This window comes from Ailuropoda melanoleuca, chromosome 5 (genome assembly GCF_002007445.2).
Source record: "Ailuropoda melanoleuca isolate Jingjing chromosome 5, ASM200744v2, whole genome shotgun sequence".
Taxonomy (NCBI): domain Eukaryota; kingdom Metazoa; phylum Chordata; class Mammalia; order Carnivora; family Ursidae; genus Ailuropoda; species Ailuropoda melanoleuca.
In genome coordinates, this window is record NC_048222.1 from 28,039,927 (window position 1) to 28,054,936 (window position 15,010).

General features: G+C 38.3%; 1 pseudogene; it reads left to right on the forward strand.

Annotated features, from left to right (window-relative positions):
- The first annotated feature begins 227 nt into the window (after positions 1 to 227).
- On the forward strand, positions 228 to 6,393 carry LOC100467460 (annotated as a pseudogene).
- Positions 6,394 to 15,010: the final 8,617 nt, after the last annotated feature.

A 15,010-nucleotide genomic window follows, 5' to 3' on the forward strand; every position in this document is an offset into this window, starting at 1 on the left:
CTTTTCCATGATGTGAGAAACACTTTTGCTCAGTCAGATAATAGTTTTCAAATATTGGAAGGATATTTTCTCCCATTTTTGTGCTATTCACAATGGATTGGCTACAAATGTGATATCTTTCTAAGTTTAATCTGCATCCATCAATCTTAAGTCTAAACCAAGTCTACAAACTGCAGGCAATGGACTGCCACATATCTTGGTAAGTAAGGCTTTATTGGAACACAGCCATGCTCATTAACTTATATATTGTCAATGGCATCTTTAGCACCACAATACGGGAATTGAGGAGTTGTGACAGAAACCATATGGCCTGAAAGCCTGAAATATTTTCAACCTGGCCTTGAAAAAAAATTGCCAACCTCTGATCTAAACAATCAACCAAACAGTAAGTCAAGCCCCAATTTAGAGCATTTGTTGATTTCCATAGGATAAATACTCCCACCATAGCTGATTCAAGTTACCAACATGATGTTGCTGAACCAAGAGTTGGAAATGGATGCTCAGCAGAACACCCTTGTGTAGCATTTCCAACATATACCTACAACAGTTATAAATAACCTCAAGGGCATATACAAGAGTAACATGTAGTAAAATAATTAGGAAGCCAGGACTTTTTAGTATTTGTTTCTTTTGTTTTTAGTATTAATTATGAGGTTATATGATTTAATTTTTAACATCTGAGTTGCAAAGTTCATGAAGTATTTGTTCTTGCAAGCTTGTATGAGCTGGTTGAGTGCATACCGCTGATATGCATAAAACAATTCTAGCTTCTTTGATTTGATGTGTCCTTTTCCAATATCTGCACAAAATATTAAGTTTCATCTTCCACTCAGCTATAGCTGATTTCCCTCCTACTTTCTGATATCTGTAGAACACTTTTTCTGAACTTCTAGCTCTTTTCAGTATATATTATTGTGATAATCTTCTAGTAGTTTCACATCTTTAGTGTATGTGGACGTACTTCCCAAGAGACCTCATGTTGCAACACTGACAGGTACCCTAATTTCTTACATCCCTACCACTCATTCCCTACTCTGTAAATTAATGTTTTATCCTTTGTCCTAGAGTTTCATTTGTTGACACTACAGTTAGAAATTATGGATGTTTCTCGGGGCGCCTGGGTGGCAGAGCGGTTAAGCGTCTGCCTCCGGCTCAGGGCGTGATCCCGGCGTTCTGGGATCGAGCCCCACGTCAGGCTCCTCCGCTATGAGCCTGCTTCTTCCTCCCACTTCCCCTGCTTGTGTTCCCTCTCTCACTGGCTGTCTCTATCTCTGTCGAATAAATAAATAAAATCTTTTAAAAAAAAAAAGAAAAAAAGAAATTATGGATGTTTCCTGGGGCACCTGGGTGGCACGGTGGGTGGCACGGTGGTTAAGCGCCTGCCTTCGGCTCAGGGCGTGATCCTGGCGTTATGGGATTGAGCCCCATATCAGGCTCCTCTGCTATGAGCCTGCTTCTTCCTCTCCCACTCCCCCTGCTTGTGTTCCCTCTCTCGCTGGCTGTCTTTATCTCTGTCTCTGTCGCATAAATAAATAAAATCTTAAAAAAAAAAAAGAAAAGAAAAGAAATTATGGATGTTTCCTGACCTGGCCCCATGACTGGTGGAAAATATTAAGATTTCATGCTACTATCAAGGGACAACTACTCAGGTTTTAGCACAGAACGTGAGGGACATTCTGGGAGGAAGGAGGCAGTTGGAAGTTGGGTTTAAATGTATATCAGTCAGGGTCTTGGCAGGAAAGAGATGGAAAACTCAAATTACTTATTATGAAAAGAGTTTAATAAAGGATCTATTTACAAAGCTGTGATCATCAGAGTGTAGGCAAATCATAGCAAGAGAGAGGTTTCCTAGGCTAGGGACAGAAGGAGCATTGTTACCCTCCTCAAGCCTGAAGGGATGGAGGAATGGAGTAATAAAGGGGCCTGGGAGGAAGAGACCACTGTGTAGAGAGCCACCTGATAACATATGTGACCTTCTAATTAATGAAACTGGCAGCCTCCTGTGACCTGCCCACATTGGAGTAGGGGCGGGGAGAGGGGAAGAGGTCAGCCCAATTTCCTCTCTTCCTCCAATCCTCTGAATATGCTCTTCATTACTCAATGCTATCAAGGAGCTAGGAGGTAATTCCATGTGGATCAGCTGCTGGGAGCACAGAGTAAGGCAGTGAAGAGGGGAGAATAAACAGAGAGGGAAAATGGAAGAACTGTGGCAGGGAGGGAAACATGGTAACTGAGAGAAAGACAGCCACAGATTGGAGGTGATGCAAACTCAAATAAGTCATTTGAGTGGTTTCTCCTATTTTCAAAAGATCAAAAACAAGGGTGATTTGGGAAGGAAGCTTGTCCTACAATGGCTGGATTTCAGGAAAATTTATATTAAAAAGAAATTCATGGCTGTTTCTATCAAGTCAAATGCATCCCAATCTTTCTTTCTCTCTCTCTCTCGCCTGTACATACACACAAGGGGTAAAGATTTTGAATGATCATAATTCTTGGTTTATGACTCACTCTTATTCGTCTAAGCTTATTTTTTCATCTTTTTTGTTTGTTTTCAATACTATAATAAGCTGTGGTGAATCCAACACCCAGCACATGCATTAGAACTTTGACAATAACTTTAAATATATCCAAGTTCATTAGGTCAAGTTTACTAATTCTGTTGTTTAAATCATCTATATCCTTTCTCTCTCCTGCACGACCTATGATATATATTAAACACCCTACTACAATGGTTTGATTTCACCATCTTCTACCTGTATATTGTATTGAGTTTTATTCTTATCTTTGAGGTTATTGTATTAGATGCACATATGCTTAGTGTTTTTCTATGGTTCCTGATAGGGTGAATGTTTATCATTACATGAGTCCTTCTCTTCCACAATGTTTTTCCTGAAAATTTTGTTTTTTTAAAGTAGGCTCTACACCCTACATGGGGCTTGAACTTACTACCCCAACATCAAGAGTTGCGTGTTCTATCAACTGAGCCAGCCAGGTGCCTCTTTCCTTAAAATTTAGTTTCTGACCTTAATATGTCCATACCAATTTTATTTACTCAGCACTTGTATGACGGATCCTTTCCATCTTTTGCAGTCAATCTCTGAAATGGCCTCTATGTTTTTAGTCACATGTCTCATGAATAATATCACCCAAATTTATATTTTGTGATCAATCTGTCGATCTCTGTCTTTTATTCAAAAGTTTAGTCCATTTGCATTTACTGAAATTAATGAGATATTTAGACCTTTTTGCCATCTCATGTTTTTCATTTCATCTGCATGATTTCAATGGCTTCTTTCACTGTCCATGAATGTCTGGAATCCATGCTAGCATGTGTAGCAAGTCCCAGGCTGCTGCCTGGCAGGTGGGTCTCCTTGGGCCTCTGCCTTGAGACATGTTTTTAGGATCTGCTTAAATTGCTCATTTCTAGCATCTTCCTTCATGCAGGAATTATTTTTCCATTCCCAGCCTTTTGCAGATATTAAGATTCTGTCCTGCTTTCATTATAGCTTGTCTCTGGACCCCAAACCCCTTGCCTTCATGCAGACTGTGCTTCTTTAGACACCACCTGTTAATAGGGATTCTCCCATTGTTTATTTTTTTTTTTCAGGAAAACTTCTAAAAAGCAATTACTAATGTCCTTGAAACATTAACTTGATGAGTCCTTTTCAAATCAAGTAATCTATTGAAAACTATATGGGTTCTCCAAAGTACACCGCCCCCCAATAATCCTAACTTTTTGAGAGAAGTAAACCAGGTTATGAGAGAGTACTTACACACTTAGCTCTTGCAGGAGGAGAGGAACTGTCTGACACTGGAAAAGTTTACGAGACAAGATTTGTGGCAAAAAGAAAGCATGATGATAAATAGCCTTTGCAGAAGCTCATTAATATCATTGAATATCATTGAATCATTTTTCTCCAACCACTGAGGAACATATGGAGAGGCAACATCACTTGGCTCAGTCAGTCCAAGCTGCTAATAACCACAAATAAAATATACAGTAGCAGCAGGGGGAAGCAGAGAGAAGGTAGAGTGACNATCATTGAATCATTTTTCTCCAACCACTGAGGAACATATGGAGAGGCAACATCGCTTGGCTCAGTCAGTCCAAGCTGCTAATAACCACAAATAAAATATACAGTAGCAGCAGGGGGAAGCAGAGAGAAGGTGGAGTGAATTTTCATTCAAAATAGGAACAGAAATGTAACGTTGCAAGGCTTTACTTTGAGAAAGAAATATAAAGATTAAAATCTTTAATTACAAAAATTTACCATGGAGCATAAAACCATGAGTTAATTGAAGAGACATACCATGTTCACAGATGGGAATATAATTTTGGACTTAATTTATTTTCAAACAAAACCTATATAAGAATAAGAATACAAACAGTAGATTAGATAAAAGTACTAAATTTAATGAAGTTAATAGGTATACTCTGGTTATATTTTAAAAAGGAATTTTCTTAGGAAATATACACTGCAGTATTTAAAGATAAAGGGCCATGATGTGTACAATTTCAGAAAAAATATTATACGTATATTTAGTACATGCATACTCTTTGTATTCTTTCAACTTTTCTCTATGTTTTACATCTTTATTACTAAAACAGAAAAAATTACTAGGTTATAAAACTATTACCCCTATAAAATAAAAATAAAATTCTATGAAAACAGGGCAATCAGAGAACTGAAAGATTCTAAAAGTCATTAAAAATAATGAATGGTCAACACTAACCAAGTACAGGGGTGACTGGGCGTCTCAGTCAGTTAAGCATCTGACTCTTGGTTTCAGCTCAAGTCATGATCTCAGGGTCCTGGGATTGACCCCTGCCTTGAGCTCTGTGCTGAGCGTGGAGCTTGCTTGAGATTCTCTCTCCCTCTCCCCCACCTCTCTCCCCACCTGCACCTTCTTTCTCTTTCTCTCTTTAAAAAAAACAAAAACAAAAACAAAACAACAACAGCAACAAAAATAACCAAGTACAGCATTTCCTCCTTTTACTACATTATTTTTTAACTCTCTCTCTTCTCTATACACTGTTATAATTTCTAAAGAACAGTCTTGTTCTCCAATTTGTTATTTTTTATAGTATTTCAAATCTCTGAAAATAATAATTATTTGTTTAAGTTGTTTTTCTTCCCTGCCTTAGCCCTGAGATCATTTTTTCTCTTTTTGTTCATTGAGTCCTTCTTCATCACATTGTTGGATTTCCAAAAAGTATCTTTTCTTCATTGGTTATTAGTTCACATTTTGAAATGAGGCATGTAAGATTGTAGCTTAAGAGGGGCACTTGGGTGGCTCAGTCAGTTAAGCAGCCCACTCTTGATTTCAGCTCAGGTCATGATCTCCAGGTCTTGCGATCAAGCCCTGTGTCAGGCTCTGTGCTCAGCAGGGAGTCTGCTTGAGGATTCTCTCTCTCCCTCTGCCCCACCCCCTGCTCACACACACACTCTCTGTAATATAAATAAATAAACTATTTTTTAAAAAAGTGGCTTAAGGAACAAGATGACAATGGAACTGAAGCTGGGCACAGGCAGTGGACGCAGTCCTGCCCAGAGCCCAAGACGGCAGTGAACTGAACTCAACGTCAGTCACCAGCGATAACCTAAGTCCACATGACACGCTGGCCTGGATCAATGAGTCTCTGCTGTGGAATCTGACGAAGATCGAGCAGTTGTGCTCAGGGGCTGCCTATTGTCAGTTTACGGACATGCTGTTCCCTGGCTCCAATGCCTTGAAGAAAGTGAAATTCCAGGCTAAGCTTGAACATGAGTACATCCAGAACTTCAAAATACTACAAGCAGATTTTAAGAGAATGGATGTTGACAAAATAATTCCTGTGGACAAATTGGTAAAAGGAATGTTTCAGGACAATTTTGAATTTGTTCAGTGGTTTAAGAAGTTTTTTGATGCAAATCATGATGGAAAAGACTATGATCCTGTAGCTGCCAAAAACAGCAATGGCTCCCTCCTTCATTGCTCCAGTTCTGAACAAACGGAACAAACCCCTCAGCTCTAGCAGTGGGCTCCACAGAGGCCGATCGCAACACCCAGAACTACTGCAACCCCTGAGGCTGGCCGGGCGGGGGGAGGGGGGTGAGAAAGAATCCTGGTGTGGGCACCGGGGATGAAGAAGCAGCTGAACTGATGGAGCAGGCCAACGTATTGAAACTCACCGCCGAAGACTTGGGGAAAGAAAGAGACTTCCACTTTGGAAAGCTAAGGAACATTGCATTGATTTGCCAGGAGAACGAGAGGGAATTGCAGAAGATGGTGGACATTCTCTATGCCACAGGTGAAGGCTTTGTGATACCTGATGAAGGGGGCCCACAGGAGGAACAAGAAGAGTATGAACAGCCTGGACCAGCAGAGCAACATCTGAATTCTTCACTCTAAATCATGCGTTTAACCGTAAAATACCACCTTTTCTTATTCTTAGAGGACCCACTGGCTTCTTTTCACGAGCAAACAGTACCTCTTTTTAAGGTTCACTTTGCAGAAGTTTCACCCCTTTTCCAATTGTTTAAGTTAGGAGATTTTACCCTGTAGCAGAGAAGTATTAACATGTGGTTGGGTCACCTAGGGAGCAAAGAGGCTGACCATGGGGCTCACCGTGTGGACACTGGTAACACTGATTGCCGGAGAAGGTGTTTTTATGTGATACACTGAGGTGGAGACCTCAGCAGAGAAATGTAAAGACTGATTTGAATTTTAAGCTAATGTGAAATCTTGGCAGAGAACGTTTTAATAAATAAATACCTTAATCGTGTTTAAAATATGTTTCCATATTTCAAAATATAAAATGTAACATGACGGGAGATTTTACCTGTTCAACATTGTGTCTGAGAAGGAAGAAGGACTTGACCTCCGGACCTTTGGAATCTGCTGTTCACAGGCCTAGCAGAGCTGCTCGAATCCTCAAAGACCTTGACCTCGGCCCAAAACGAAAGTTTAAAAAGTTTTTCTGTAAAGCCATTTGGTGTCCTTGACCAATAGTATCCTTGCTCTAAAAAGCAAGAAGCATTGTTGCCTGGATGAATAGAGGGTATGTTTCAGCCCTCAGATGTTTGAGTTGAAGAGCTTGAATTTCACCAAACATTTCTCTGACGATTTTTCCAGTTATCCCTGAAATTTCTACGTATTGTGTTTTTTGGGAAATGAGGTGTGTCTGATTTTTAAATCTAACAATTACTTTTGGGGATTTGCCCCCATCTCTGGGATTTGAACGGGGGTTGTGCCTCATTTTGCTGTCTTTTAAATTTACATTGAACATGTTTCTCTTCTCTGCTCCCCTCGCCTACTGGGGACTCCTGTTTGGCTCCTTAAAAGTTTGTTGCTTAGAGTGTAAGTTCAGCAGGCCAGTGGTCATGCTGCAAGTTCTTTCTGGACCTCTGGCAAAGGGAGTGACCAGTGAAGGCCATGGCTACCTTGGGCGCAAGGTTGGGTCTTCGTACCTGCTGTCCACCGCCCCCCACTGTTATCAGAATACTTTGCCAGTGTGTTAATCTCTTGGAGATAAAATTTGTTAGCATGTTACTAAATGTTAATTTTCTTTTGCAGAAGATACAGTACCATGCCTGAATTAATTATTAATATTTAAAATATTTCATTCCTTAACTCTTCCTCATTTGCTTTGCCCCTAGCCTGTTCAGTTCCTTTGTTTGGCAGAATTCTGCAAAATATGTGTCACCCATTACTGAGATTGTTCAGCCCCTGATGTATTTGTATTGATTTGTTCCTAGTGGTAGCTTGTCCTAAAATGTGTGTAGAAAGCAGATATTTTATGATAAAATTGTTGTGTAGTGCATGCTCTGTGTGGAATTCTAAGGAAAACCCAGATTCAGGGATTAACAATGCCAAATAATGCAAGTAACCAGCCATTGTTCAAGTAACAGTGGTGCTATTTCTCTTTCGTGGCCTTTTAGACTTTTGTTGCCCTAAAATTCCAGTTTATTGGGAACCCATTTTCCACCTGGTCTTTCTTGACAGGGTTTTTTTTTCTACTTTAAATAGTTTCTAAATAAAATTCTATATTTCAAGAGTGTCATGTCTTCTGAAGAAAAAAAAAGTGGCTTAAGAGACTGTAGCAGTAAGAAGCTTATGAAAAGATGAGCTTTGGGCTTACTTGACTGACAATTCACTGGAAATATCACAATGTGAAGTTTCTTTCTTTAGGTGACTCATATAGTGCAAAAGCAAACTTTCAGCCTTTTATTAGGGGGATTGGGGGAGGGTATGGTTAATAAATGGATGCTCACATTCTATTGCAGGGAAAGCCAACCATTCAATAAAGATGCTAAAGAAGGTTTCAATTAATTTCCATAAACGTACAAAATTTTAAAGGACTAAATAAACAAATTATGGCACAATTATATACAGTCCTTCAAAAACAATGTTTTAGGACATTTAGTGACAAAACAAAATTGTTTATCATATGTGAAATTTCAAAGTACTTACAAATTAGCCTATTCACTATGATCTCAAGCCTCTAACATCTTTCTATTTATATCTATATCTACATATATATCTTCAAAGCTTGGAAGGAAATGTCACTCAAGCATCCAGAATACAATAAAGGTGATCTTGTTTTCTCCTCATCCTGATTCAAGTATTGACTGACAAATATGCTGTGTTTAGCTTTAAAAACACAACAGTTAAATGAAATCCACGTGAGGAGCTATTAGTCACAACAGAACTCCTGAAGTTGAGTGACCAAACATTCTCGCCCTTTGTTCATCTCCACCAGGCTTGTGGTACCACCTACTGTCAAGGCAACACAATTACAGTTTTCAATCTCATTTGAACTGCTAAACCCACTTCTCAATCTTTTTATTTACTTATTTCTTATTCATTTATTTTTATTATTTTATTTTAATTCCAGTATAGTTAACATACAGTGTTATATTAGTTTCAAGTCTACCATGTAGTGATTCAGCAATTCTATACATTATTCAGTTCTCAGCACAGTGAGTGTGCTCTTAATCCCCTTACCTATTTCACCCATCCCCCACCCACCTGCCCTCTGGCAACCATCAGTTTGCCAACTAATCTTTAGTTAGGAGTCGGTTTTGGGTTTGTCTCTTTTTTTCTTTGTTTTGTTTCTTAAATTCCACATGTGAGTGAAATCATATGGTATTTGTCTTTTTCTGACCGACTTATTTCATTTAGCATTATACTCTTTAGTTCTATCCATGTTGTTGCAAAGGGCAAGATTTCATTCTTTTTTATGGCTGAGTGATATTCTATATATATACACACACACACTTACATTCCGTATACATCCATATATATACACGATGGAATACACACACACACACACACACACAACATCTTCTTTATCCATTCATATAGCAGTGGGCACTTGGGCTGCTTCCATAACCTGGCTATTGTAAATAATGCCATGATAAACATAGGGGTGCGTGTATCTTTTCAAACTAGTGTTTTCATACTTCTCAATCATTTTACATGGCCTTTGCCATCAACCTTTCTCATTTCCCTCAAGTATAATTTAATACTTAAAAATTCATTAAAAAATTGAAACAATAAATTTATATCATATTTCACTTAAAAGTGAGGAGAACAGAGACAAAGAAGGCTCTCACACTTTACACATGATCTAAATTTTGGACCCATAAACACTGGGGTATTCAGATGTTGAGATGGGAACGCTGACAAGGACAGGGCACTCTCTTCCATGGGAGGAGCGGGTTGTCTGAAGTATTCCCCTCATGCTGGTGCACATACAAGCCCTTCCCCTCTGAGCTGGAAATGACCACGGGTACTTGTCTTGCTGTGAGAAGAGAAGTTTTACTAACCACAAAGGATGACAGTTCATAAAATGTGTACATAAGATTAAGATAGTTTCAGGTTTCTAACCCATGCAGAATCTGTGGAGTATACATTCATACAGTCAAGTCTATGTGTGGATGTTTATTTATAAATTATTTATTTTTATTTACTAGGCATCTACTTCATAGATTCCAGGCATTATAATAACTACTGAGAACACAGAGATGTCCACACAGACCTTGCCCATTAGTGATCTGACAGAACAGAACTTAGCAACAACAGTGAAAATTTCTATCTCCTGAGAGAGGGCTGGTCCTGGATGGGGGGCGGGGAGTGAAGGAAGATCCAGGCAGACCCACATTCATTTACCTCTTTTGAATAATGGAAGTGGGGATCATAAAGACTGGCCCAGGAGCTATGAGAGGCAGTGTTGCATAAGGGCTAAGCATATCCCTCTAGAACCAGACTGCCTGTGTTTGAACTGTGGCTTTCCCACTGACTAATGTTGCGCAGCACGCAAGTATACTCCCCTGCACCAGTTTCCTCCTCTGTAACTGTGAACAATGATTATCACACCTCCTCAAAGACTGTTGTGAGGGCTTGGTGAGCCAATACTCATAAGGTATATAGAAAGGTCCTCGGCATATAGTAAGCCCTCAATAATAAAAATAGAATAATAGAAACAAAAAAGTAGAATAGTACCAGTCGCTTTGTACTAGAGTTCTACCACTCCATTAGGCTCCCTGGGAAAATAAATGAGCCCCCAAACAACGGGGAGGCACCCGTGCACACTTCCCCTACCCTCAGTCCTATTTCCTTCTAATTCATTAGTGTACCATGGAATCTTTGTTGACCTAGAAAATGTAAGAATCAGCTACTCTTCACTGGGTCTGGTCTCTAATCAATTTTCATGGATTAGAGGCAGGATCAGGGACACAACTGGGTTATAAATGATTTTATTTGACTCTGATGTTCATTTGACCCCTTATGCAAGAACTTTGTCCTGGATTTCCCAACTGGGAAACACGTTAAGCTCCTGATATTTATATTCATATATTTCTTGCAATACTTGCTAGTGCCAGGCCACCCCTAGTTTGAGATCAATGACCTGATTTGTGACTTTGGGATCTGGAGTGATATCTGTCCCCTCATCCTACTGCTGATCCTATCATCTCCCTTTGAGATTAGGACAACCTTGTAGAGGCAAGGGCAGGGAAGATACACATACACACAAAGGGGCTTCCTACAACTATTTCCTCACCCACAACGCTGACACCTACAGCTAACACGCAACTCTAACACTTAAGTAAAGACATCGACATCGATGACAAAGAGACTTCACAGGAGCTGTTTTCAGGGATAATGGTTTCCTCTCTGGCCAATGAGAGAAGTAGGTGTGAGGCAGCATCATTTGTCTCTGGCAGACTGAATTACTAAGAAGGTCAACAAGAAGCATAGAGCTGCAATTATGAGGGAAAATCACATAAAATAAACATACCAAAAAATGTGTTATCATTAGGAATTACAAACATCTGTGAGGTCATATTGTAATAGAATTACTGAAAAGAGGTCCCATATTCTAAGATTTATAGTAAATCCAAATCCATTAAGCTTGAAAGAGTTGACCACGTGAATTTAAGGAAATATCAGCAAGCATAGATGGGCAAAAATAACCACTATACTCATTTTCTCTGTCACCACACTTATCTTTTCATTTTGTAATGAATTTTCTAGTACACTTTACTTTTTTTTTCTCTGATTATTCCTTTTATCATAGAACATTTTCTTGTTATGTGGAGACAACTGTTACATAAATACTACTGAATATACAGCTTGAAAATATAACAGAGCTATTTTCTAACACCAGGATCAGGGCAACGATGGAACAAGGGTCATTCAAATACAATGGAATGTACTAGCCCACAATCTTGAGCTCTTTGATACACACAGAACTTCAGCAGCCACACCAGTAATGACAAAAAGCTCTTCTGCAGATGGGAGGTGGCATCACATGCCTCTGGAAGATTCAATCAAAAAGAAGGCAGATAAGAAAAATACATTTGGAGAAATAGGAGAGATGTTGTTTAAGGGTACAAACTTGCAATTGTAGATAAATATGTCCTGGAGATCTAATGCACAGTATAGTGAATATAGACAATAATATTGGCTATAACCACCAAACATGAAAAAATTGCAGAAATTTTTCTATTTGTAACAGACAGAAAAAGTAAAATATCAAAAAATGAAATTAAATATATGGAGAGAAGCATAAAAAAATTAGGAAATTTAATAGAGGTCCATAGAAAATATAGATAAATGGAACGATATGCCCTGTTCCTAGATAGGTTTCTAGATTGTCTCTCTCTCTTTACAGCTTTATGGATATATAATTGACATACAATCAACTGCTCAAATTTAAAGTGAATAATTTCAGGGCACCCGGGTTGCTCAGTCAGTTGAGCATCCCACTCTTAGTTTCATTTCAGGTCATGATCTCAAGGTCCTGGGATGGAGCCCTGCCTCACACCAGGCTCTGTGCTCAGTGCGGTGTCTGTTTGAGGATTCTCTCTCTCACTCTCCCACTGCTCCTCCCCCACTCACCCTCTTTGTCTCTCTCAAATAAATAAGTAAATCTTTAAAAATATAAACCGAATAATTTCATGAGTTTTGACATATGCATACACCCTTAAGGCCATCACCACAATCAAGATAGTGAACATATCCATCATCCCTAAAACTTCCTTGTGGCTCTTTGTAAACAGTCTCCACCCCCAATCCCCAAGCAATCAGGAACTGCTTTCTTTCACTGTACATCAGTTTGTATTTTCTAAAATTTTAGGTAAATGAAATCATACAAGAACTCTTTTTACTGTCTCCTTTCATTTAGTATAATTTTGAGATTCAACCATCTTGTTGCACATATTAATGATTTCTTCTTTTTTATTGTTGAGGAATAGTTCATTAGATATGTAATATAATTTCTTTATCCATTCATCTGTTGGTGGATATTTGAGTTGTTTCCAGTTTTTGGCTACTACAAATAAATCTTCTATAAATACTCTGTAGAAGTATTTGTATGTATCTATATTTCCTCTTCTCTTGAGCAAATAGTTAAGAATGGAACACTTTAAAAAATAGGGTATATTTTGTTTATCTTTTTTAAAAGCTGCCAAACTATTTTCCAAAGTGAGTTTGGTGCCATCTTGTTAAATGCCATCAAATTAAATTCGAGTTTTTATAATGGCCTATGATGTTGAGCATTTTTCATGTGCTTATTTGCCATCTGTATATCTTCTTTGATGAGAGTGTTTTTCAAATCTTTTGGCCATTTTTAATTGGTTGTTTTTCCTCTTATTACTCAATTATGAATGTTCTTTACGTATTAAAGATAAAAGTTCTTTATCAGAGGTTTGTAAATATTTTTTCCCACTCTGTGGCTTGTGTTTTTATTTTTATAATAGTATCTCTAGAAAACAGCTTTTAATTTTGATATAGTCCAACTTACTGATTTTTCTTTTATAATTCGTGCTCTGTATTTGTTAGTAACAAAATCTTTGCCTAACCTGAAGACACTGAGATTTTCTCCTGTGTTTTCTTACTGAATTTTTATAGTTTTAACTATTATATATAGGGCTATGATCCATTTTGAGCTCATTTTTGTATGGTAACAAATTTGCATCGTTGTCGCTGATTAAGCTTTTTTCTGTCAGTTCACTAAGGACAAAATCTAGGTGGACATCTCTGTATTCTCAGTACTTCTTATAATGCCTGGTATCTACTAACCATGAGACAAGGGTCTAGGCTCAATTTTGTTTATAGATTATCTAATTGTCCCAGCACCATTTGTTATAAAGATTATCATTCTTCCCATTGAATTGCCTAGGCGCCTTTGTCAAAAGTTGATTATATACATAGAGGACTACGTCTGGAATCTCTATTCTGTCCCATCTGTCTATATATCTTATCTTTACACTCATACCACACTGTCTTGATGTAGCTATCTAAAACCATCTTAGGGGCACCTGGGTGGCTCCATCAGTGACTGCCTTCAGCTCAGGTCATGATCTCAGGGTCCTGGGATTGAGCCCTACACCGGGCTCCCTGCTCAGTGGGGAGTCTAATTTTCCTTCTTTCTTTACCCTCCCCCCTTGTGTGTGCACTCTCTCTCCCTCAAATGAATAAACAAAATCTTTCCTAAAAAACTTATAATTTTTTAAGGTATAAGGTACAAAGGTATAAACCTTCCAACTTTATCCTGTTTTACAATTACTCTTGCTATTCTATGTCCTTTGCATTTCCATATAAATTTAAGAATAAGTTGATTAATTTCTTCAATAAAGTCTGTATGGATCTGAATTGCAATTGTGTTGAAGTTACCCATCAATTAGAGAAGAATTTATATATTGGCAATGCTGATTCTTACAGTTCTTGAACATGGCATATGTCTCCATTTACTTAGGTATTCTTTAATTTCTCTACAGTGGTTCATAATTTTCGGTATATAGGTTGTACTCAACTTCTGTCAAGTTTATTCCTGAGTGTTTTATATTTTTGATGCTACTGTAAATAAAAATTATAAATTTCAAATTTTGATTATTCACTGCAAGTATAAGAAATAAAATTGATCACCTTTATTGAACACTTCCCCAGTAACCTTGCCAGACTCACTTTTTCCTTATACTGGATTTCTTTTGTAGAGTCTATAGATGTTCTATTACAGGAATTGAATTTAAATAAGAAGTTGAAAAAATATATAAATAAATAAATAGAAAAAAATGAGCAAAAGTTAAAGAAAAAAAAGAGAGAGAAACTGACTCTCAAATATGGAGAACAAACTGATGGTGACCAGAGGGGAGGTGGGTGGGGAGTTGGGTGAAACGGGTGATGGGGATTAAAGACTACACTTATGGGGCACCTGGTTGGCGCAGTCGCTAAGCATCTGCCTTTGGCTCAGGGCATGATCCCGGCGTTCTGGGATCGAGCCCCACGTCAGGCTCCTCCACTGGGAGCCTGTTTCTTCCTCTCCCACTCCCCCTGCTTGTGTTCCCTCTTTCGCTGGCTGTCTCTATCTCTGTCAAATAAATAAATAAAATCTTTAAAAAATAAATAAATAAATAAATAAAGACTACACTTGTCATGATGAGCACTGAGCAATGTAGAATTGTTGAAGCACTGTATTGTACACCTGAAACTAAGATGACACTGTATGTTAACTAACTAAAAT